This window comes from Equus quagga, chromosome 6 (genome assembly GCF_021613505.1).
Source record: "Equus quagga isolate Etosha38 chromosome 6, UCLA_HA_Equagga_1.0, whole genome shotgun sequence".
In the NCBI taxonomy this organism is placed as follows: Eukaryota; Metazoa; Chordata; class Mammalia; order Perissodactyla; family Equidae; genus Equus; species Equus quagga.
Window position 1 is genome coordinate 34,486,089 of NC_060272.1, and position 23,076 is coordinate 34,509,164.

A 23,076-nucleotide genomic window follows, 5' to 3' on the forward strand; every position below is an offset into this window, starting at 1 on the left:
AATAAGCCACACACTTAGAGAACTGAGAATGCAAAAGATAGGGCATTCTTTGCACTGTAGATGGTATTTTATGAAAATAAATAAAGTGGCACTAACTGAATGAAAGTGTAGGTTACCTTATCTCTAGTTAAAATGAAAAGCTTTGATCTTAAGCATTATTATGTGTTCTTTTGGCTGCAGCAATAATTCCCTCCTGAAACTCACAAAAGCCATAATTCTTAAAGAGGATGCTAAAGCCATGTGGTTTACTCAACAATAACAAGCACTCTGTCTACATGACTCCTTTTAAAACTTTCCTTAAGCTCTTCTTCCTTTCTGCATAACAGCTTTTTCTCATTATCTCCACATGTTGAATTTCAAGGTCTGATTCTCAGCGGAATAGTAAGCAGTATTTAGCCAGAGGGCAAAGGTGCCAAAGCCTGGAAGTGCTCCCAGGTTCACAGTAAATAGAGACCGGGGCTGGGAGACGGGAGGAGACAAACAATCTAAAAAGAACGAAAACAAAAAACGCAAAGCTTCCTGTTAAGAAATTGCAAAGAGTCAAGAAAAAAGATAAAAATCTTTTTAAACAAGATCTAGTCCCTTGAATTGGCTTGGCTGGGGAATAAGTGAGCCCACATAGGGGAAGATGGCACACAGGTAAGCCTGATTATGGATTCGATTAGAAACAGCAGATTCAGACCCTCTTTATATATTAAAAAAAAAAAACGAAAATCTTACTTTCCCTTTTCATTTCATAGGAACATTAGAATATAGAATTGGATCATTTTGTTTAATCCCTTTGATATCAGTAGAAAAAAATAAATGCCTTGTGAACACAAGTTATTACTTTCCTGTCCTACCTTCTCCAGGGTGGATCACAAACACACTTATGCACATATGCGTCATGAATGATGCTGAACATAGAGTTAATTGACCTTAATGAACAGAACAGGCAAAACAATCCTTCTGGAATTCCACTGCACAGAAGCACTCTTCAGAATGCCTCTTCAGAAAAAGCAACAGGGTTTAGGAGTATTTTTAGATACTGCTACCTAGGCAGGATTTTCAGTAGAAATATGAGCAATAAAACACATACTGACGTCTTTGGGATTTGTGCGGATGCTTGGAGGTGATTAGAGGGGCCACTAGGATAATCTGTTATGGGGACAGGGCATATTTGGGAGATGAAAGGAATGAAAGCAAAGGATTTCTTAGGCATCCTACCTACATTTTATACTTGGTTTACATTCTTCCCAGCTGTGAAAGGCTCAGGCGAGGTAGCCCAAAGCCAGTGCTGTCACTGTGAGATGTGTGAATTTAGCTGAGCTCCAGCTGGTTGCTATCAAGGCTAATATAAGAGGCAGTATGGTGCCTTACCTGGCTGAAGACTTTTCAGAAGTGTGAAATGTCACATACCTCTTGTTGAAAGTCTGCTTAGTCCTCCAATTTCATCACTGTCTGAGTTTTATTGCACTAGGGAGTTCTTATTCCTGTCCTCCATATAAGTGAGCTTTTAGTAAATTAACTGAGTGGGTGGGCAGCATGGGAAACTATTGGAGAATGGGCTTATGGGAAAGGGGAGACATTTTTCTTCCGCCCCCTTATGTTCTTCCAGCTGCTGGAGGCTATTAAAGGCTTTAAACCTTGTTTATTATCTGGGGGTTCTGAGATCTGCATGAGTGCTGGTGGGTGTTTTTATGTGATGTCTGCTGAGTCATTTGTGTTTTGAAGTACATTCTCTGTCAATTCTCAAATGTGATTTTTCAAAATGAGAGGGAATTACATTTTTAAAGATAAAACTTGATATTTCCATGAGCTTAATTTACCTCACTACCTGGCTGTAATGTTAGTCAGTGTTTAAATGTCAAAGAGAAGCAATTAGCAAAACTTTTTCTCCACTCCTTATTTTGAGGCTTACTTTCCTGCCTCAGAAGGTTTTTTTGGCATAAAGTGATAGTGTCATCAAGAGATCTTTGAGTTTCTCATGGTCACAAATACTGTAAACTTCAATGTAATTATTACCTCTGCTTAACTTGGCAAATTTTAATCCTTTGTGGTTTAGAATGAAAAGAGAATGATATTTACCTCATTGTTTTGTGGTTTTTTTTGACTGTGTACTCTGTGCCAAGCACTATGCTAGTCACTGGAGAAAGGAACAGATGAGATTCTTTGATTTCATAGAAGTTGTACTTACTGAATGTGCACACATATTCATATAAATAACAACAAATGACAGTGATATGCGGCGCTGTCCACTTGACAGTTAGAAAGTAAAGAAGGCTGTGTGTTCTAAGCCAGAGCACCAACACCAGTTCTTGTATGCTGTGTAAATCCCTCCTTCCTGTTTTGAATGTTCATATTTGCAATCTGTATACTGGCAGATTTCACAAAGCGGGGAAGAAGTAGTCCTAAGACTGGAAATTTCATTTAACCATAAATAAAATGCTGCTGGAGTGAATACAGGTTAAATATAAAAAGCAGAGTAACACTCAATCAAAAAGGAAACAAAACGACAGCCTGGAGATTATTTCCTGATTGAATTATAACTGGCCATTTGAAGAAACCTCAAAAGACAGAGTAGTATCTGAGTATCATTCAACTTGATGTGGCTTTAGGGAGATAGAGACAAGGGATAAATTTGCTGGGCTGGTCTAATCTGGTTCTTCCTCTCTAAGAGCTGCGGTGGTGGAATGGCAGGGACATGTAAATATGCGCTGGAAAGTGTTTCTGAAAAACATGGAGTCTGTGATTTTTAATGACCCTTTAAAAAAGTTCTAAGACAGTGCCTCTTGAACTTTAATATACATACAAGTTATCCAGTGACATTGTTAAAATGCTGATTCAGATTCAGTAGGTCTGGGGCAACACCTGGCAATTCGCTTTTCTGCCAAACTCTCAGGTGATGGCTAGGTTGCTGGTCCCAGGACTACACTTCCAGTTGCAAGAATCTAAGAGAATACGAGTACAAATGGCAGCATTTCCAGTGGGCATGGTGAGACTTAGAAAGAGACCCTCTGATAGTATTTTTCTAGTGACAAATCAAAGCTAAATCGTATACATAGGACTAGAGGTCAGTAATTAAAATTCAGGAATATTTTAGGGGCATTAAAATCAGTAGAAATAAAAATAAACCTTACACTAGAAAGGGAAATTCCTGGAATAAAAACTATTAAATGCAATTTGAAATAAATATGATAAAGAGAATAAATATCAAGGAAATATGTCAAAAAAGTGATATTACAAGGATTGGTAGGTAAGCCTGGGATGTGATTTTAGACCACAAATAAAATCTCCTTTTCTGAACAGTGATTGGGAGAGTTGGGTGCATAGATAAAAGAGTTATTAACCCAGGGGCTGGCCCCGTGGCAGAGTGGTTAAGTTCGCGCGCTCCGCTGCAGGCGTCCCAGTGTTTCATTGGTTCGAATCCTGGGCGCGGACATGGCACTGCTCATCAAACCACACTGAGGCAGCGTCCCACATACCACAACTAGAAGAACCCACAACGAGAAATATACAACTATGTACTGGGGGGCTTTGGGGAGAAAAAGGAAAAAATAAAATCTTAAAAAAAAAAAAAAGTTATTAACCCAGTGACAAACAGAAATGGCAAGCAATAGGATATATTGGAGTATATGAGGAAGCCATTTGGTGTAAACCTAATTTGGCCTGACCTTGTCTTTCCAAAAGGACCTGACTTGGCCGTTGAGCATGGATTGTATATCTGCTTTAAGCATTTCCTATGTCCCAAAGGCAGGAACAAATGCCCTTAAGATAAAGGTGCAACTTCCCCCACACTGGGATTTCCTTAAGGATAAGCATCTTTCCCTAGGCTAGGAATTGATTGCTGTGCTCACCTGTGACCACCCAGCTTGAGACAACAGACCTGCCATCCTGCTGTGTCTACTGAGACAGCAGACCTGCTACCTGCTGTGTCCATCAATCACTGTGGTGACAGACCAGTCTCATGACTATTATAAAAGTGACATTTTGATCATATGTGAAACACACTCTTTGGGGGTATATAACACTCTGTACACTCCACTTCTTTGGTGCCCTTCATTCCTTGGGGAAGGAAGTTCCCCGGGCCATATGGTCTTCACATTTTGGCTCAGAATCAACTCATCCCAATTTTCATTTATAGATTGGTTATGGATTATTTGCATCAACACTAGTTCTCTCCAATAAGCATATCATGAAATGTAAATTGGTATGCCTGTGTTTAATGTCTCACTTACTCCTTATAAAATAAAACATAACTACAGTTATTATTTAGCATATCAAGTACATTGAGCCCTTTCTTTTCAGCTCTGTGAATTTGTCATTAGCTCTCCAGGGACCTAGGTGTTTTTTTGTTTACTTATTTCATATCCTAATGTTACTAAAGATGTATTCATCTCATTATTTTACCACACAGTTTGTGTTACATGGCAATGATGGCTTGTTAGTTCTAGAATTTTCTTGAATGCAATAAATAGTTTCAGATTTTTAAGATCATTCACTAGATTCTTGAGTGTAAAGAGATGTTCTTGACCATTCTATATGTTTTAAAAAATCATTTAAATCAAACATCGATGTTAGAAAAAGTGCTTAAAATTATAACACATAAGGCCTAGTGGAAACTGATTACTTTTTTTGGTCACATTGCTTGAAAATAGATGAGGAAAATGTTGAAAATAATAACCATTAAATGATGGTGAGATAATACGAAATCTAGAACGTCACCAGCCAGCAGATTAGTTTATGTGAAGTAAGGTGCATAATCCAAAGTAGTGAATGGCCCTTAGCAGACTCATGTGGTGGGTTAGAATCTGAGCCCAAGTGGGCCAAATTGAAGGAGCATTTTTTAAACCAAAAATCTAAGGTTTATAATATTGATATATGATCAGCTACTTTTACATTATCTTCAAATTTATTTATTTATTATTATTATTTATTATATTAAAATTATTTATTGAATTTATTAATTCAATAAATATTTATTGAAATTCTACTAATGCCAGGAATTCTTCCAGGCATGGATCAGAAAGGTATTCTGGAATCAGTGGCCACCCTTATGGTAAATTCTGTGCCTGGCTCTCCCACCTTGATTTATTGCACCATGCCCTCTGTCTTGAAGCACACATATTCCCTGTGATCAGAGTTAGATACAAACATACAAAACTGAGATGGCTCGGAGCTTGCCAAGAGATATAAAACAAGTTACGCAAATAGCTTAAAATCTGTAACAGAATTTCTATGAATTCATTGGGAAAATGTCATTGATATGATTGAAAGATACTGTGAAGAGGAAAGACAAGTCAATTCTCCCCAACTCCTGTTTTATTTTGACTGAGCTTCAGTCTTTACATGTGAGAAATTTTTTAATATTCTTTTTGTGATTATCTAATTTGGGTGAGAAGGAAAGTTGTAATGTCATCTTGATTCCTGGGATTTTCTCTACAAAATATTATTATGAACTTTTTCCCTAGAGAAAAGAGAGACACAAGCTGTAGTATATATACTAGGTAATAAAGTAACTATCTATATGGCAATATGTTTTATTTTAAAATTTACCAAGAGAGATAAATTTGTCTTAGTGAGCAGGACATGGTGAGAGAAATAGTTTATGTCAATGATTGCTTGTCCCTTTGTGAGATCGAGCAGGTGAGTCACTAAACTTCAGAACTCCTTCCCACCTGCTCACCACCTCCCCCACCCCCAAAAGCTTTTAAGGGAAACAAGCCTGGAGGGTCTGGAGACACATCTGCTTCTGATGGAAGGAGTATGTGTGTGGGGGGCGGGGGGGTGGGGGGCGGGAGTTGGGGCTCCCCATAGGACTCAGATGATGAGGTCATTTCAAACACTTGAGGTCCTCGAAGAATAAGCCAGGCAACCAGCAAAACGGGAGCATGGAAGTGAGACCCAGAGTGACTCTCCTGAGATAGTTCACCATGAGCTTTCTTATTTAGGTCCTCATCACAGTGGTGCTAGGAGATCTGCCTCAGTAAAAGGGAAAAGAATTTGATGGTTCTGTGGGCAGTCAATTTTGGCAATTGCTGCACGGATAATTTCTACCCATCTTGGAGAGTCAGAATCATATCACTGTATTAAAGGCTCAGAGAAGCTTCTAGTAAAGGGGACAGTTACCTTGGATTAAACCGACATGTCCCAAATTTATTTGATTATTTGTAAACACCTTGCACCCTGTTAATAGCATCTGGAACTTGGTCTGGGAAACACAACTTGCTAGCCTAGCCTGGCCACCCTAGGAAAGTTTTCCTAAGAATAATGTAAATAAAAAGATAAGTAGAATTCTGTGTGTATGTGTGTGTGTGTGCGTGTGTGTGTGTGTGTGTGTGAGAGAGAGAGAGAGAGAGAGAGAGAGAGAGAGAGAGAGAGTTTCAGAGACTCGGTATCACAGTTGCATACATTAACCCAGTCCTGCCTGATTTCTCAGTGCTTTTGAACAATTACACGTTTTTTGCTTAACTTTGAGATTAGCTAGTGAAATGCCCTGATTCACATAGTTACTGATATGACTAGAATAAAGACTAAGAAGTTATTAACATTGTCCAGACAAAAGAAAATTTTCCTCAAATGAGAAACATAAAGAAAAGAAGCTTTCGAAATTATTTTCTGTGAATTTTCACTCTTTGAAACATTCTATACAGGTCAGTTCATCAACAACATTGCCCCTAGTTAATTGTGTTTAAATCATGACAATTCATTTTAAATAGAACCTAGAGACATTTTTTTTTTCTCAAATGTACCTTTCAAATCATTGAAGCAATTTTGCATAATAGTTACATTTTAGGTATTAGTATGCTGGCACATTAATGAATGCACTACTATTTTTTCTTTTTCAAGAAATAGAACATATTTATGAGGAATTTGATGCTTATAGTCACTTAGAAAGTCTTTAATAGCACAGCTTGACCGTTTAGTTTACTTAATTCATATGAGTCTATATTTCTGGATTTCCTTAGAAAAGTAGGAAGTAGCTTATCTAGCTTCAGTATCATATCATGACATATGTATGGATGTGTGTGTGTTTGAGAGAGAAAGAGAGAGAGACAGAGATTGGTGAAGAATATTTGAGTCCTTAATGAAATAATGTTTAAGCACTTGAATCCAGGTATTCAGGAGGGAGCTGGTGAAGTGGTTAAGAGTATTTCGTAAGTAAATAACAACATATTTGACCTATAGTCATCTCTCAATTAACGTTATCTTGTATCATTACTTTCTAATTTTCACTTTCATTATTAGGACTTAGTAAGCTCCTCAAATTATGGTAACTAACAAATCTTTTTGAGAACCTTTCCAACAGAATCAGGTTGTTGCTATTCTCATATAGATTATCCAGTTCTTAGACATGATTCTGATCTTATAAAGAACCAACATGCTAAAAAAAATAAAAACTCCAGACACCTAGTAACTAAAGGCAATCCAATTCTCTAGCTGTCAGGCCCAATTACCTTGTTCCTCAGCAGCCCTATTTTATAGGTCTGTTTTCAGGAGAGAAGAATGTACCTCTCATGGTACATGACACACTCAATCTAGGAAAGTAACATCCTGTTTAAAATATATTAAAAGACTTGGGTTTTCCTTTATTAAAGATTGTAGAATGCTACACCTGGTTACATCTCTTGTCTAAACCCTAAGGGTTGAGAGGAGCTCAGTGGCAAACCCGCAGCCTCCTGAAAGAATCATTCCCTGGATATTGGCAGAAGCTGTCTCCGGTTACTATCCTTCCCAGTGATGTCTTGCTCCTTGGGGATTCGTTCTAGTAACCTGTTCAAAAGAAGGAGTTTACTGTGTAAAATGCACTGGAATATTGTGTGTTACCCATTAGAATATTACAGCTCTATGTGGTTTTTTGTTTCCTTTTTAATGTGATTTTAGTTTTACAATATTTCTCTCTCATGACACCCTTTTCTTTATGAGGTACTGGCTATTTAATGCAAAGCCTAAGCTTTCAGCACTTTCCAATTAATTTCCAGAGAACAACTTTTATGGAAATTGAGTATTATCTACTTAAAGATGTAATAAGTTGATAGATTCTAAATCTCCAACATATATATGAAAATGTGTATATATATAGATGAAATATATATAAATGTGTTTGTGTATTATATATATGTGTGTGCATATATATGTATACATATGATGAAAATGTCCTGTATTGGGTATGACACTGGTTAGTCTACTCTTAAGCTTCCATTTGTCAATGCAAATAATCCATAATCAATCTATAAATCAAAATTGGGGTGAGTTTATTATTAGCCAGATCTGAGGACTAGCCCGGGGCCTTCCTCCTCCAGAAAGGAAGGGCACCAAAGAAGTGGGGAGTACAGAGTGGTTATATACCATCTTGGAATAAAGAGCATACATCACATATGTTAGGAATGTCCCTTTTATAATTGCCATGAGATGCTTAGCTGGCACAGCAGATGGGTGGTCAGCAGTTCAGTGGTCACAAGGTAAGTGGTCACAAGGTGAGCACAGCAGGTCAGTAATTAATCCTTAGTTTAGGGAGAGATGCTTATCCTAAAGGAAGTGCCAATATGGGGGTAAGTTATATCCCTATCTTTAATGGCATCATTCTTATCTTTGGGACGTAGTAAATATTTAAAGCAGATATACAATGCATGCTCAACAGGCCATATCAGGCCTTTTTGGAAAAACAAGGTCAGGCCAAATTAGTTTTAACCCAAGTGGCTTCCTCATATGCTCCAATATATCCTATTGCTTGTCATTTATTTATCATGTTGAAGAAATAAAGCCATTGCGTGTTTGTGTTCCTTACTGATAATGTGTTTAGTCTGAAAAACAACCAAACCACAACTGAAATTATGTTCATGCAAAATCAAACATATTTTATTGCCTACACTGCTATAATTTATTGTTATATAGCAATCAGTTATTTGTGCTCTGGGCCAAGTCGGACATTCTAGTTATGTTTGCAAGGTAGTATATTTGCACATCCTCCAGACATGGAAGTGGTAGTGTTAGCCCTTTGCTCCTATGCTGTGCTCATTAAACCAAGCTGGGGATAGGAATGGCAAGAACCCTTGGTGACAGCCTGAGATGTGTGTGGAGAAGAGCTATGTATTTAAAGTACACAATCTAAAGCACATAATTGTTGGCTTCTGGCACCACTGAACATAAATTTCCCAAATGGTGATCAAAAGTCTGTGTAATTGAGGGATGGGGGAAAATATTTGAGGGTAGTGGACATCCATGGCCATAGATACCTTATTCTTTTTTGGCGTACATTTATGATTATATTATGAGAATCTTTTTAGAAACATATTATTAGTGGGAATTCAATTTTCTCCCTCTCTGTGTTGGTAGGAAGTGAATTGATATGCACTTGTGTCTAAGAGAAGAATATAAAGAAAAGTCAGAAAATGAATGGTCTTCCCTGTGTATTAGACATGACATTGGTTGGACACTTGTATGCTTTAATGGAAGAAGCAAAGGTATTGCTAATTTTTACCTGCTGATGTGCAATTGGGCTAAATAATACAGTGGGCAAAGCCTCAAAAATTATTACCAAGATGTACATGACTAAGCAAAACGCAATAACCATACATACTTCATTGTTTATGACATCAATATGCATTGCCTAATAATATCATTGGCAAAAATTTCTCCTTCAAATTCTGTTTAAACAGAGTTTGTTAAACCTGTGCACAAAGAGATTGGTTTACAAGTGATACTTTGAAACAAGGTTTATATAGTGTAATTTAAAATAAAATGCCCTTAAGATTGCTTCTGAAGCCCTTTCAAGAATCAATACCAAGAAAGATGTTTGATAGACCAAGGTCATGAACTCCCCAGGAAGCTTTCTGAAGGATGTGAAAGGATAAATTGCTTCCCTTTCCTGCCATCTCCAAAGCACTCCTGTGTCTCAGCTCTGGAAATGCATATGGAAACAATTGCTCCTGAACCATTTCCTCTGCCCTCCAGGTGGGCTGTGGCCTCTCCACATCTGGAGTGTTAACCATGCTGCTCAGCACAGAGGTCAGGGGTTAGCTCAGCCAGCCCTGAACAGACAAAGCCCCATCCTTAGACCTTGCTATTCAAAAGAGAGGAGAAAATCCACAGCATTTTTGAGTTCCGTTTGTTGAATATAGCATCTGATCCAACACCTCGTTTTTTAAACAAGAAACTCAGCAGGATTAAAAATATTTACTCAAGGTGAAACTGCTAGTTAAGTAATGAAAGGGGCAGGATTAGAATCCAGGTGTTCTGACTCCAGTTTTGGGCTGCTTGTTCTACTTCTTTCCATGTTTGCCTCATAAGAAGCCTTGCAGTCCCTGGAAGTTCAGGCCACCAAATTTAGAGAGGTAAGTCATGAAAGACTTCCATCCAATCTTTTCCACCAGAATCCTTTTTGATAGAAAGAGGAAGACATGATCTTTTTTTCGTACTGAAAACTGTAGGGAAGGAAGAGAATTCCTCTATCCATTCTAGGTCCTTCTGGCTGGTGACAAATAAAAATGGCAAGCAATAGGATATATTGGAGTATATGAGGAAGCCATTTGGTATAAACCTAATTTGGCCTGACTTTGTTTTTTCCAAAAGGGCCTGACTGTGGCTATTGAGCACACATGTATATCTGCTTAGACATTTCCTATGGCCAGAACAAAGGCCCTTGAGATAAAGGTGCAACTTCCCCCCACATTGGCATTTCCTTAGGGATAAGCATCTTTCCTTAGGCTGGGAACTGATTGCTGCACTCACCTTTGACCACCCAGCTCACCTGTGACCACTCAGCTGGAGACAACAGACTGGCCACCCTCCTGTGTTCACTGAGACAGCAGACCTACCTGCTGTTTCAACAATTGCTGTGCCGACAGAGCAGTCTCGCGACTATTGTAAACGGGACATTTCAATCCTATGTGAAACATCCTCTCTGGGGGTATATAACCACTCTGTGCACCCCACTTCTTTGGTGCCCTTTCTTCCTTTGGGAAGAAAGGCCCAGGCCATGGTCCTCAGATTTCAGCTCAGAATAAACTCACCCAAATTTTCATTTATAGATTGGTTATGGATTATTTTCGTCCACACTGGTCTATGAGTTAAATTGACATGAGATAGAATAAGAGGAGAAAAGCAAACAAAGCTTTAGAACATGTATACATGGGAGAAACCCAGGAAAACTGGGTAAATCAGCCAGAATGGCTGAAGCTGCAAGGTTAAATGGCATCTTCAGCTAAAGACAAAGGAGGATGTTGGGGGGTGGGGCGTGCAGGGAGTCAGTTATGGGAGATTACCAGAAAGGCACATTAATCAAGAGTAAGGTTATTACGCAGATTTAACTCCTTGCCTTCTGCCTTGATAAGAGGTTTTGGAGATAAAGTCATCCCCTTCTTCCTGGTATAGAGAGGGAGATAGCTTTACAAATGGAGATTTCCCTTACAAATGTAAATGTCTCTTAAAAGGGTAGCTTCTACTTGGTTTTCAGAGCTTTTCCCATGTCTGCAGTTTTTAAAAGTAACCAGCCCAAAATAATTGTTAGGCCAAAGAGAAACATTTTGGGGTGGCCAATTTTGATCCCTCACAAAACTGATGACACATTTTACTCTTGTACCTGTTACTGCACCAGGTTCGTTTTTGCCCACTGTCCAGAAAGCCAAACACTGAGATGATGAGATTGCAGCAGAGAGAAGGTTTAATCACAAGACAGCCGTGCAAGGAATTGACAGCATGAGTCTCAAATCTGCTTTCCCGAAAATACTCAGGGATATTTATGGGATGGGGGCAAGGTGGACTGAAAAGTGGAGATAGGTGATTGGAGGTGAGGAGAGGTGAGGTAATTGATGATCTGCGCAAGTGTAGTCAGACTTCATGCCTCTTCATAGGACCCATGTTCACAAAATGGTGGCCTTAGCATGATCTGAGGGTAGAGTTTTTAGCCTCTTCACATCAAAATGTTGCCTATTGGACATCTGCATGGGCCCAGTTGATGCGTTGATGGTCTCAACCGGCCTGGAGTGGACAAAGGGGTTCTAACTCCTGAGAATCAGCTCAAACATCCATTACGATGGTGACCCAGGGTCAAGGGAGATGCTATCTATAGGAACCTAGTGAGAGTCAGATAGCATATTGCCTAAACAGCTCAGTTAACAATGGGTGGATTAAACAGCTAAAAGCTATAATCAGTAATGCAAAAGGGAAAAAAAAATTAGTTCCTAGCTATTTAATCATCAATGGCTAACCGTTTGCCGGTTTCAATCCCTCCTATTCTTTGGTATCCCTCATTCTTGAAGGATTTGGGGCCACAACCGATCTAGCTACTTCCTGCTGAATTGGGGCATAGATCTGGGTTAGAGGGACGAAATTGTTTAACATTCATTTGGAAATATTCTCTTGTTCCTGGCTTCATGTTAACACTTTTGTATGTATTATTAGAATTTTGTATCTTGCTCAACAGTTTTGGAACATCTAAAAGTACATTTTATAATCAAGTGTCTGACCAGAAGGATAAGAAATAGAGACAACCCAAATTTTAACAGTCCCTGAAAGTAGACCTAATGCCAGCGAGGCCTCCATCTGATCTCCAGTGGGGACAATTATCTGGCCTCAGTTCCTGATAGTCTTTTTTTTTACTGGATATGCAGAGACCAGAGCAACGCCCTATACCCTGATCTTTCAGTTGTCAGTGATGATGGCTATCAGTGCGGACTCTCCGCCTGGGGGTCATCACATTCCTAAGGAACTCAGAAGAACAAAATTATCAATTTATAGCAGCTGGGAGAGTCCATAAAATCTACAGAGCATGTCTGGGTTAGTTATTCAGAGGTCATTCAAAGTTACAATATGGTTTCTTTTCTACAGTATGGCTTCCCTTATGTCAACCTTCTGTTGAGCCGGTATCATACCTTGCATCTTAATTATGGTTTCTCAATGAAGCACAACATTTTATGGAACTGAAGCGATATTATTTAAAATGTGATATTATTTGAGAATATATGAACAATGTAATATGTACAAAGTCTTCTCTTTTTTACCCCTACCTTCCATGCTTTCAAGAGAAAAGTACAATTTTAAAGAAGATATTACTATTCACTAGAATAGAGCATCATTGTTTCTTGTTTGTGTTCCAGTGTAACTTACTATCCAAATCTCAAAAAAATGACTTCATTAGGGGCTGGCCCCGTGGCCAAGTGGTTAAGTTCGCGCGCTCCGCTGCAGGCGGCCCAGTGTTTCGTTGGTTCGAATCCTGGGTGTGGACATGGCACTGCTCGTCAGACCACGCTGAGGCAGCGTCCCACATGCCACAACTAGAGGAACCCACAACGAAGAATAGACAACTATGTACTGGGGGGCTTTGGGGAGAAAAAGGAAAAATAAAATCTTTAAAAAAAAAATGACTTCATTAAATAGAATTAAAACTGGTGTTTTGTCAGTTGGAGAAGCCATTAAATATTTCCCAAGTTATGTGTGATATGATAGGATCAACTCAATGACAATCTTATTGATTTTGATTATGTATTTTGCTTGTTTATAGAATTGTTTTGGAAGGACACTTTTTATGGAGTTTCCACAATTTACAGGAGAAAACATCAAGGTCTTAAAGGATTAAAGGATTTGTCTGAGGGTCACACCTATAGTTAACCGGGCAAACTAGAACTCAGGTCCTGAACAATGGTCTTGTTCATTACACTCTGCTGTCTGCCAGTGTTCATTAATCTGATTTTTTTGTGTGTATTTTAACACTTTATAATTAATTTAGTAAGTAAACTCTCCTCAAAGTAGCAACATTAACTTCTCCAATTTTAAAAATATATATAAACTTTTAAAATTTTCGAATAGCTTTAGATTTACAGAAAAATTGTGAAGATAGTACAGGGAGTTACCTATCAACATCTTCTCTTAGTATGGTACTTTTGTCACAATTAATAACCTGGTGTTGATACATTGTTATCAATTAAATTCTATATTTTAGTCACATTTCCTCAGTTTGTACCTAATGTTCTTTTTCTTCTTGAGGATCTCATCCAGGGTACCACATTACATTTAGTCATCACTTTTCCTTAGGCTCCTCTTAGCAGTCATGGTTCTCAGACATTCCTTTTCTTTGATGACCTTGACAGTTTGAGGAGTGCTAGTCGGGTGTTTTGTAGAATGTCCCTCAACTGATATTTGACTGATGTTTTCCTCATGATAAAACTGGGGTTATGAGTTTTGGGGATGAAGACCACCGAGATAAATTACCATTTTCATCACCTCATATCAATGGTACATGCTATCAATATGACATCACTGTTGATGTTACTCATAATCACCTGGTTGAGGTAGCATTTGTCTGGTTTCTCCACTGTAACGTTACTCTTTTCTCCCCATTTCTCATACTATCTTTGGAAGGAAGTCCCTGTTGGCAGCTCACAATTAGGAAGCTATGTTCCATCTCCTTGAGGGAGGAGAACCTACATAATTATTTGGAATCTTCTACTTTGGAGATTTGTCTATTCTTCACCATTTATTTACTGATTCATCCATTTATTTATGTCAGTATGGACTCACATACTTAGTTTATAGTTTGGGTTATAATCCAACACTAGTTTCTTTATATTGTAGCTCAAATTGTTGTGGCTTTGGCTGTTGGAGACTCTTTCAGTTGGCTCCTTTATCCCTTTGATATAGCCCTAACATTGTGGTTATTTGTATTTTTGAGCACTTCCCTACTTTCTGTCACTTCCAGATGGTCCAGACTCATCTAGTATATTCCCAGCCCCAGTTATAGAATCATCCATTTCTCTAAGAAGCCTTTGTGCTTTTGTTCTTTTGTTGGAGAATGGTATTAGAAACCAAGATCTGGGCCCTAGGTGTGTTTGTTGCTAGAGAGATGTTGTTGCTTCTAGGCCCTCTCAGTTGGCAAACAAAGGAAATATATGTGTACATACTAACCTGTATAGATACCCACACCTTTAAATATTTATATATGTATCCACCTGTATGTATCCATGTATCTATATCAAGGTAAATATGAGTTCATGTCAATGCCTCCAATGCTAATCCGTTACTTCATGGATCGTTCTAGCCGTCTCTTCTTGCTTGTCTGTAATCTCTCACTCCAACAGTGAGAAACCTAGCTTCTACAATCTGCCATGCATTTACTTAATCTTTCAATTCCAGTGCATTTATAGTTTTTTCAGAATAATCAACTTGCACACCCATGAAAAAAGAACTTTATTAACTAGAGTACAGTTTTATGTACAGTTCCTTTGTCTTTGGTCTTGCATTCTCCACCAATTTACAAAGTTACTTAGGGCAGCACTGTTTTGCCCAACCTCTTCCAGTGAGATTATTTCACATATTTGTTACACAGATTCTTTTTGTCACAGTCTGCATTCTGCTCTGGGACTTCCTGACTTGTGGAATGATTTTTTAAAAATTTACATATGCTAAGTTCACTCTTTCTTTTTTTTTGAATTAAGACTTTTCTTAAGAGCAGTTTTAGGTTCACAGCAAAATTGAACAGAAGGTACAGAGATGTCCCATACACCCCCTGCCTCCATTGTCAATATCCCACATCAGAGTAGAATATTTATTTCAATCGATGGTCCTATATTGATACATCATACTCACTCAAGTCCATAGGTTACCTTATGGTTCATCTACTGAAGAACATCTTGGTTGCTTCCAAGTTTAGACAATTAAAGCTGCTGTAAACATCTGTGTGCAGGTTTTTGTGTGGACATAAGTTTTTAACTCCTTTTGGTAAATTCCAAGGAGTGAGATTATTGGATCTTATGGTATGACTACGCATAGTTTTGTAAGAAACCACCAAAATGTCTTCTTAAGTGGCTGTACAATTTTGCTTTTCCTTCAGCATTGTTTGAGAGTTCCTGTCGCTCCACATCCTCACCAACATTCGATATTGTCAGTGTCTGAATTTTGGCCATTCTAATAGGTGTATAGTGGTATCTCAGTGCTGTTTTAATTTGCACTTCCCTGTCTACATATCATGTGGATTATGGTTCACTGTTTGTGCTGTAAAGTTCTATAGGTTTTGACAAATCATAGTGTCATTTGTCCACCATTGTACTATCACAGAATAGTTTCCTACTCTACAAAAAAAAAAAACACTTTATGCTCCTCCTATTCAACCCTTTCACTTCTCCTAACCACTGGCAACCACTAATTGGTTGACTATCTCTATAGCCTTTTCAGGCTGACTTCTTTCTCTTGGCAATATACATTTAAAATGCATCCATGTTTTTACAATGACTTGATGGTTCACTCCTTTTTTTTCTCTGAATAGTATTCCATTATATAGAAGTACCACAGTTTGTTTATTCATTCACTTATTGAAGGACACCTTGTTGTTTCCAATTTTTGCTGATTATAAAGTTGCTATAAATATTTGCATGAAGATTTTTGTGTGGACTTAAGTTTTCAAATTGATTGGTTAAATACCTAGGAACATGATTGTTGCATTATAGACTATATTTAGCTTTTTAAGAAACCGCCAAATTTTTTTCCAAAGTGATTTTTACCATTTTTCATTCCCAACAGCAGAATGAGAGTTCCTGTTGTTCCACATCATCCCTAGCTATTGATATTATCTGTTGTTTGGATTTCCATTTTAATAGGTGTCTAGTGGTATCTTGTTGTTTTAGTTTCCCTGATGACAAATAACGTGAGCACCTTTTCATGTGTTTGTCATCCGTATATCTTTTTTGATGAGATGTCTGTTCAGAACCTTTGCCCATTTTTAAACATTGAGTTGTTTGTTTTATTATTGTTAAGTTTTAAGAGTTCTTTGTATATTTTAGATGCAAGTCTTTTATCAAGTATTGTTTTGCAAGTATTTTAGTAAATATTACTGTGTCTACAAGAATATATTAAAACTTTATTTATACATTAATGAAAATCCTAAATTTGACATAAAAAATTGAAACAAGTGGATTTGAAGATTTGGGAAAAAGCCAGTTAGACTTAAGAAATTACATATTCCCTTTAAATTGAAATTGCTTATGACTCTTAAGATTATAAGCAACATTGTTTCTTTTCTTTTGATTAACCTCCAAGCAGCAGACAGTCTTGCTCAGCTAGCAGTCATTCTCCCGTATTTCTTGCTAAGTGCACTCTTGTTTTATTCTATTCAGGTGGCAGTATGGCCACCCCTGTGAATGAATTGTGATTGTCCAAGCCATTCATGGTAATGGTTTTGCCAATGTCTACAAGAACGTAACCGCTAGTCAATACAATTAAAGGTGCAAAGGAAAGTGTGGTAGAGCACTTTGGGGACAGGCTTTTCTTCTTGTCAAAGAGAGGGCCACATGCAGATAAGATTTCTTTTGACTCCTTCCCTCCCTCTTGTTTTGGATGTTCCTATTTGAAAATGTGAAGTCTAGAGTTTTTTCAGCTGTCTTGCAACCAAGAGATGACAAGCCTAAAGGCAAATGTCAACATGTTAAGAAGGTGAAATAGAAGGAAGAAATGAGATTGGGTCCTTGATGACATTATTGAGCCATGGAACAAATTCTGGAACCAATTCTAGAAAGCCTACCTCCAAATATTTCGCATTAGTGAAAATTAAATATCTATTATTGAGCTAGTACTTTTCAATCTTTGCACATCACGGCTACATAGAAAATGTATTTGTGTGGTACACTGTAGTAAACAGGTAAGAATCCTCACAGAAAGGGACAAGTTGCTCGGGTATTTAAATTGTCTCAGGCAGTCCCTCCTGGCCGCTGTTAACAGTGCCTAAGATTAGCATCTCAGCCACTTACCACCCATTCATGGCACAATGTAGCACACTGGTTGACAAGTTCTGGTTTCAGCCACATTCTGTAATTTGAGACTTAATACACCCTAATAATGATACATACTAAGTGCAGATTTAAACCCATGCAAAATGTACCTTGTCATAAAAGTAGCCTCACATTTGTACTACTCTGTGATCACCCAAACTTGAGCAGAGTTTCAAAACCTCTTGGTCTTCTGGAATGTACCTGGGAGAGTTGGGTCAGAAGGGGATAAGATATCTTTGTACTTGTACCATGGTTTTAATTTAATTGCTTTGGCATATGATGGTAGGCTAACATATTTAGAGGACGTATCTTTGCAGTAAAGAAAACACTAAAGTGTCGTCAAAGTTACTATTTGCACAGCTGGATCCAATTCATAATATGGAAATCACACCAAGCCGACTCAAGTGAAAAAATAACTAAAAACAAGTCCGGTAACCAAAATCTCTGAGAATGTAAAGAAGCCTCAATAAACTCTCATGACTACCTTTTCAATACACTAAGTAGCCCTGGGGTTACTCCCGTGCAGAATCCCCTCATGATGAACTAAGATAACAGTGCTGCGCTTACGGTGGGTAATTCTTAAAGGGCTTACAAGGTCTTGTGTTCCAAATAAGGACTGTGATCCCTAAAGAGGCAACATTTCTAAGCATTTCTTATTCATAATTAAATAGGTTTTTTGGCAGGAGACTATGAAATTCACAGGATTTATCTTGACTCCTTCTGTTTAGGAATAAATTGTAGACTCTGGATATCTCTGAATCACATTCTAACCCTCAGATTTTTATTTATTATTACAAAGCTGCTGAAGCATAAATTTCTTGGAACTCGAACACTTTCTTTAGGAAAAATTCTTGCAGATATCTGGTGCTTTTTTTCACATGATAGTTTCAGTTTATTTAAACTATATGTTAAGGTATACAGATATGTATAGTATATATTTCAATACTTATTTCTATATATCGTAATATATGTTTCACTTTACATTAAATGTAATATTTTGCTTATATGTAATCATTTATTAACTTACTCAGTGAAATAAGTTAGCTTGGGCACCATCATGTGAAAGGGCACCTGACATTAGTTAAGTCTTATGGTTTGGATATGACTACTAAGATTAACATGAACTCTTTTTTGCAAATATGAGATCATCAGCAAATAATGATGTTTGCCAAGTATGAAACTACTGGAAATTTTAAATTGGCACTTTTCTTGGTGTTAGAGATTTTTAAGAGTGCGTCCCATTCTTAACGTATGGATAGAGGTAAAGGTCTATGGAAATGAGTAGGACTTCAGCCTGCACTCATGCCAGCTGGAAACACAACAGTGGTACACCCTGAAGCCAGCAATGCTGTCAGGACTGCCAAGGGTTTAGAGCTTCATCTTTAGTGGCGTTCTGACCAGCTCGAGTTTTTGTGAATATGTTTTGGCTAATTTCCAGAGTAGGTCAAATATTAACTAGTTTTGTGCTGTGCAATTGAAGTGCTATTTTTGGCCTTGAGTTAGGAATGAATCTAATAGGCTGGGAAACTCTGGTCAGGTTCTCCTAGACTCCCTGCAGAAGACAACAGCTCAGGAAAGCAGTGGCATCTAATGGGATGATCTCAGCTGAGGAACAGGGAGCCTTTGGATTGTGAGCATGGAAATATTGCTCACTAGTCCTATTAGCATTCACAAAAACTATTAGAATGCTTTTCCAGATTCTTTCCTAGGAAATAGAGCTCATTTCAAACTCCAATGGGAAAATAACAGATGAAACTAAATGATATTAAAAATAATGATAATTGCTATAGTTTAAAGCATCAAAGTGCACATCTACGTGACAGTTGCTCAGCTACTTGTTGAAGTTGGCATCTCTCAGGTGACTCTACACAGGGAAACAAGTAAATTGTTTTACAGAAACATCTGATTCTATCTGATGATTTTTTCCCCCAAAGGGTTTCATTTCCACATCTTGAGAAATGTCAATCAGTCTTTCATACAAAACCTAGAACTTTTCAAATAAGCTTGGAAGATAGTTTGCCTACTCCTATCTTCCTAAAGCAAAGAGTTAAAAAGTCTGAAAAAAACTGTCAGTGAAATATGACAGAAGAATAATACATGGTTCAAACAAGCAAACAAGAAGGAGAATGTTTTAAGAAGGTAGTCAATTACATTATCAATAAGTTAATGTAAAAAGAGGTGTAAATAGTGGCCAATTGATTGGGTAATTAGGAAGCAATTGGTTATTTTTTGAGAGCAAGAGTCTGGACAATGGAATTGGAAAGTAAAAAGTAAAAGGAAAACAGTAAGTAGACACTACTTTTTTGAGAATTTGATGAGAAAGAGATGAGGGAGATAGGTAGTGCATTGATGAAGGATACATATGTAGTCAGGAGATTTCTTTCTAGGATGAGAAACTTTGAGCATTTTATAAGTCCTAAGAAAAGTACAAGCTGTTGGAAAGGGGGAAATTCAGGAGCAAGAGAGGACACTTGATGGAGTAAGATTCCTAAAGAGGTGGGATTGGGTCTTATCAAGAGTAAAGATGGAAGCACTGGCCTAGTCAAGAAGGACTAACCACCTCCCACTTTGGAGGAAGGGGGCCAGGATGAGAGAGGAAGTGTATGCGGTTTGGGGGACTAAGATAAGGGGATGGAAAGTAGATAGAGGTCACACTTGATGGCTTAATTTTCCTTATATTAACCGTATCTTGGGTGAAATGGAGAAAAATGGAAAAAAGTCTTTGGAGAAACCCTTCCTCCCCCAAAGACTTGAAATGAATTCAAGTCCTTGTACTTCCAATGATTTAGACTATGGCATGCAAGATAAAATGACATTCACTGAGAACTTTGTGTCCAAACCAGTCAGCCTTAGGAAACCTTTAATGCTGGACACTCGTATTACAGACTTGTAACATGGACATTTTGGAAATACCGTTTTGGAATCTAGCTGGTACAGCTCACCAGTTTATTTTATTCTCTAAATCCAATCCATTCAGTGCTCATGGAATGCTTACCATGATGCTCAGCTACAGCATGTGCTGGCCTATCAGGGCATACCATCAGTATTTTCTAAAAGCGCTCTTTAGCATTCCAAGAAATGTATTCTGTAGTCAAGAAATATTCAGAGAATTTTTTCTACTTTGTACTTTCTCTTGCTCTTGTTTTCTTTTTGCCTTTGACCTATGTTCTTTCATCAGGAACATTATAAATATATAATTTTCCTGGAAGTCTGTAAGTGGGTTCTGAATTATAGGCTTATCAATCCTCTTTTATATGTCTCAGGGAAAAAAAAGAAAATTCAGTCTGAAAACATTGCCCTTGGATGCTTTAGTACAATTATGACCTTGGAGAAAATACAGGAGCTTTTCCCTAGAAATATCTGACTGTCACTGATATCTTAGAGATATTTTATATGAGAAAAAATAGAGGGTCACTTCAAACTTCATAAAGTATGTCCTAATAGTCACTTAAATGCAAGACTGGAAGATGACTGGGTTAGTAACCCACTTCGGTTGAATGATAATAGATTTCCAAAGCTGAAAATGGAGAAACCATCAGGCTAGAAATATTGGTTGGGGCCTAACAGGCAGAAAAATAATATAACCATGTTGAATTTTATGACCAAGACCATTTATATAAAAAGAATATATAGGGTTAATGCACCCTGTATATTGAACAAAGGTAAAAGAAAATGAATGGGATCTTCTCATTTCGTGGAAAACGTTTTTGAATTTGGATACCACAGAAATGCCATGAAAGAAGAGTGGAAGTAGTGCTCACAGGGAGTGTGTAAGAGGGAGAGCGAGAGTTCAGGAGCTGGTAGGAGGGAGATGCAGACTGTGCAAGAACTGGACCACTTTTATCAAGTAGGACAGAGTATTTTGAATCCTATCGGCCATCTCTGCTGTTGAATCTGTTACTTATCCCACAATAGTAAAACAGTATATATTTTTCATAAGACTGACTCAATATTTTTAAATATTGGAATAAAATTCAGCTTATGTCATTATTTCCAAAGGACGTTTATTTTTCAATTTGTCCACTTGCTTAGCAATTGATTTCTTTCTGATTGGAACCATTGCTTATTTTCTCTCTTCAGAAATTTTGTCCCATGGTCAGTTATAAATCAAAGACCTTTTCTAAAAATGTTGAAGTGGACTATCAGCTTAGAGAAAACGTGACGCAGGACATTTTCCGTTTATCTGTGGAAAGTCTTCTGCTTTTGCTATTTGTAGAACGTTGGTTTTCTTTTTTGTTTTGTAGCCCTGATTGTTTTTGTACTTTCTTTGGCATATTATTTTAAAGATTAAATGTTATTTAAAGTGCAATCACTTTCCAAGTTCCTTAGTTTAGGTTTTCTACAGGAATATCCATAATTTGATTGTCAAAATCTAAAATTGTTTATATTATTGTCACTTTTTCATTAGGGAGAGCAGAATATGTTTAGGGATTCCAGGGTTGTGGTTTTTAATCATAAAACATGCTTCTTTCTTTACTAATTACAGAAAAAAGCTAGTGGAGATAAAAAATGGCACAGACTAATCCAGAATCTGTTTTCTAAAATAATATTCTTTTGCAGCAGTGATGCAAGTGCCTTTATTAAATTGGAATGGAACCAACAACCTTTTCATGGTTCACTAAAAGGCCCTATAAAGAAGCTCTATTCCACCAAGAAGCAGCATTTAACACTTCAGAGAGCATCATATTCCACTGATTGGGATTGTAGTTGTACATAACTGCGCATACGGTGCTTCAGACGCAGCCAAGGGACTCACAAGCCATTATGCCAGTTCAGCAGAGATGGTAGGACGCTTTGAGGTGAAACTCTTTATGATCTCTCCCTCAAATGGCCAAATTCCTTAGACCTTAGGTGGTAGAAGGCTGAAATATTTGTCTGTTCTAGGTCACGCATTCTGCAAGAAAGAGAGAGAGCTATAGAGCTGACTTGTTTGTTGATGTCTTCCAGATGTTGTGGTTTCGGTGTTTTGTTGACTGATGGGTTAATTGTTGTTTTCATAAAAACCCTCCACTGCCGTGGCTGCTAGAATCACTCTATCGTTCGGCCAGTGTTACAAAAAGTTATCAAGAACTGGAAGCCAAAAAAATTATCAGCAACAACTCTTTCCTTTAAGAGAAAAGAAAACCCCACCTTTTACTGTGAAACAGACCACTCATAAAGTGGACAAAATAAAAATGTGCAGCTCATTGAACTATTGCAAAGCAAACCCCCGGGCTTCCAGACTGTCAGCACACCACTTTCCTCACATGCTGCTTCCCCACCCGACTCTCCTCCTTCTCCTCAAAGATAAATGCTGTCCTGACTCTAATAGTAAAGCTTCCTTGCTTTTCTTCATTCAAAT

General features: G+C 37.7%; 1 pseudogene; it reads right to left on the reverse strand.

Annotated features, from left to right (window-relative positions):
- Nucleotides 1-336: 336 nt before the first annotated feature.
- The window catches only part of LOC124241197 (tigger transposable element-derived protein 1-like), a 168,370-nt pseudogene continuing 145,630 nt past the window's right edge, over nucleotides 337-23,076 (reverse strand).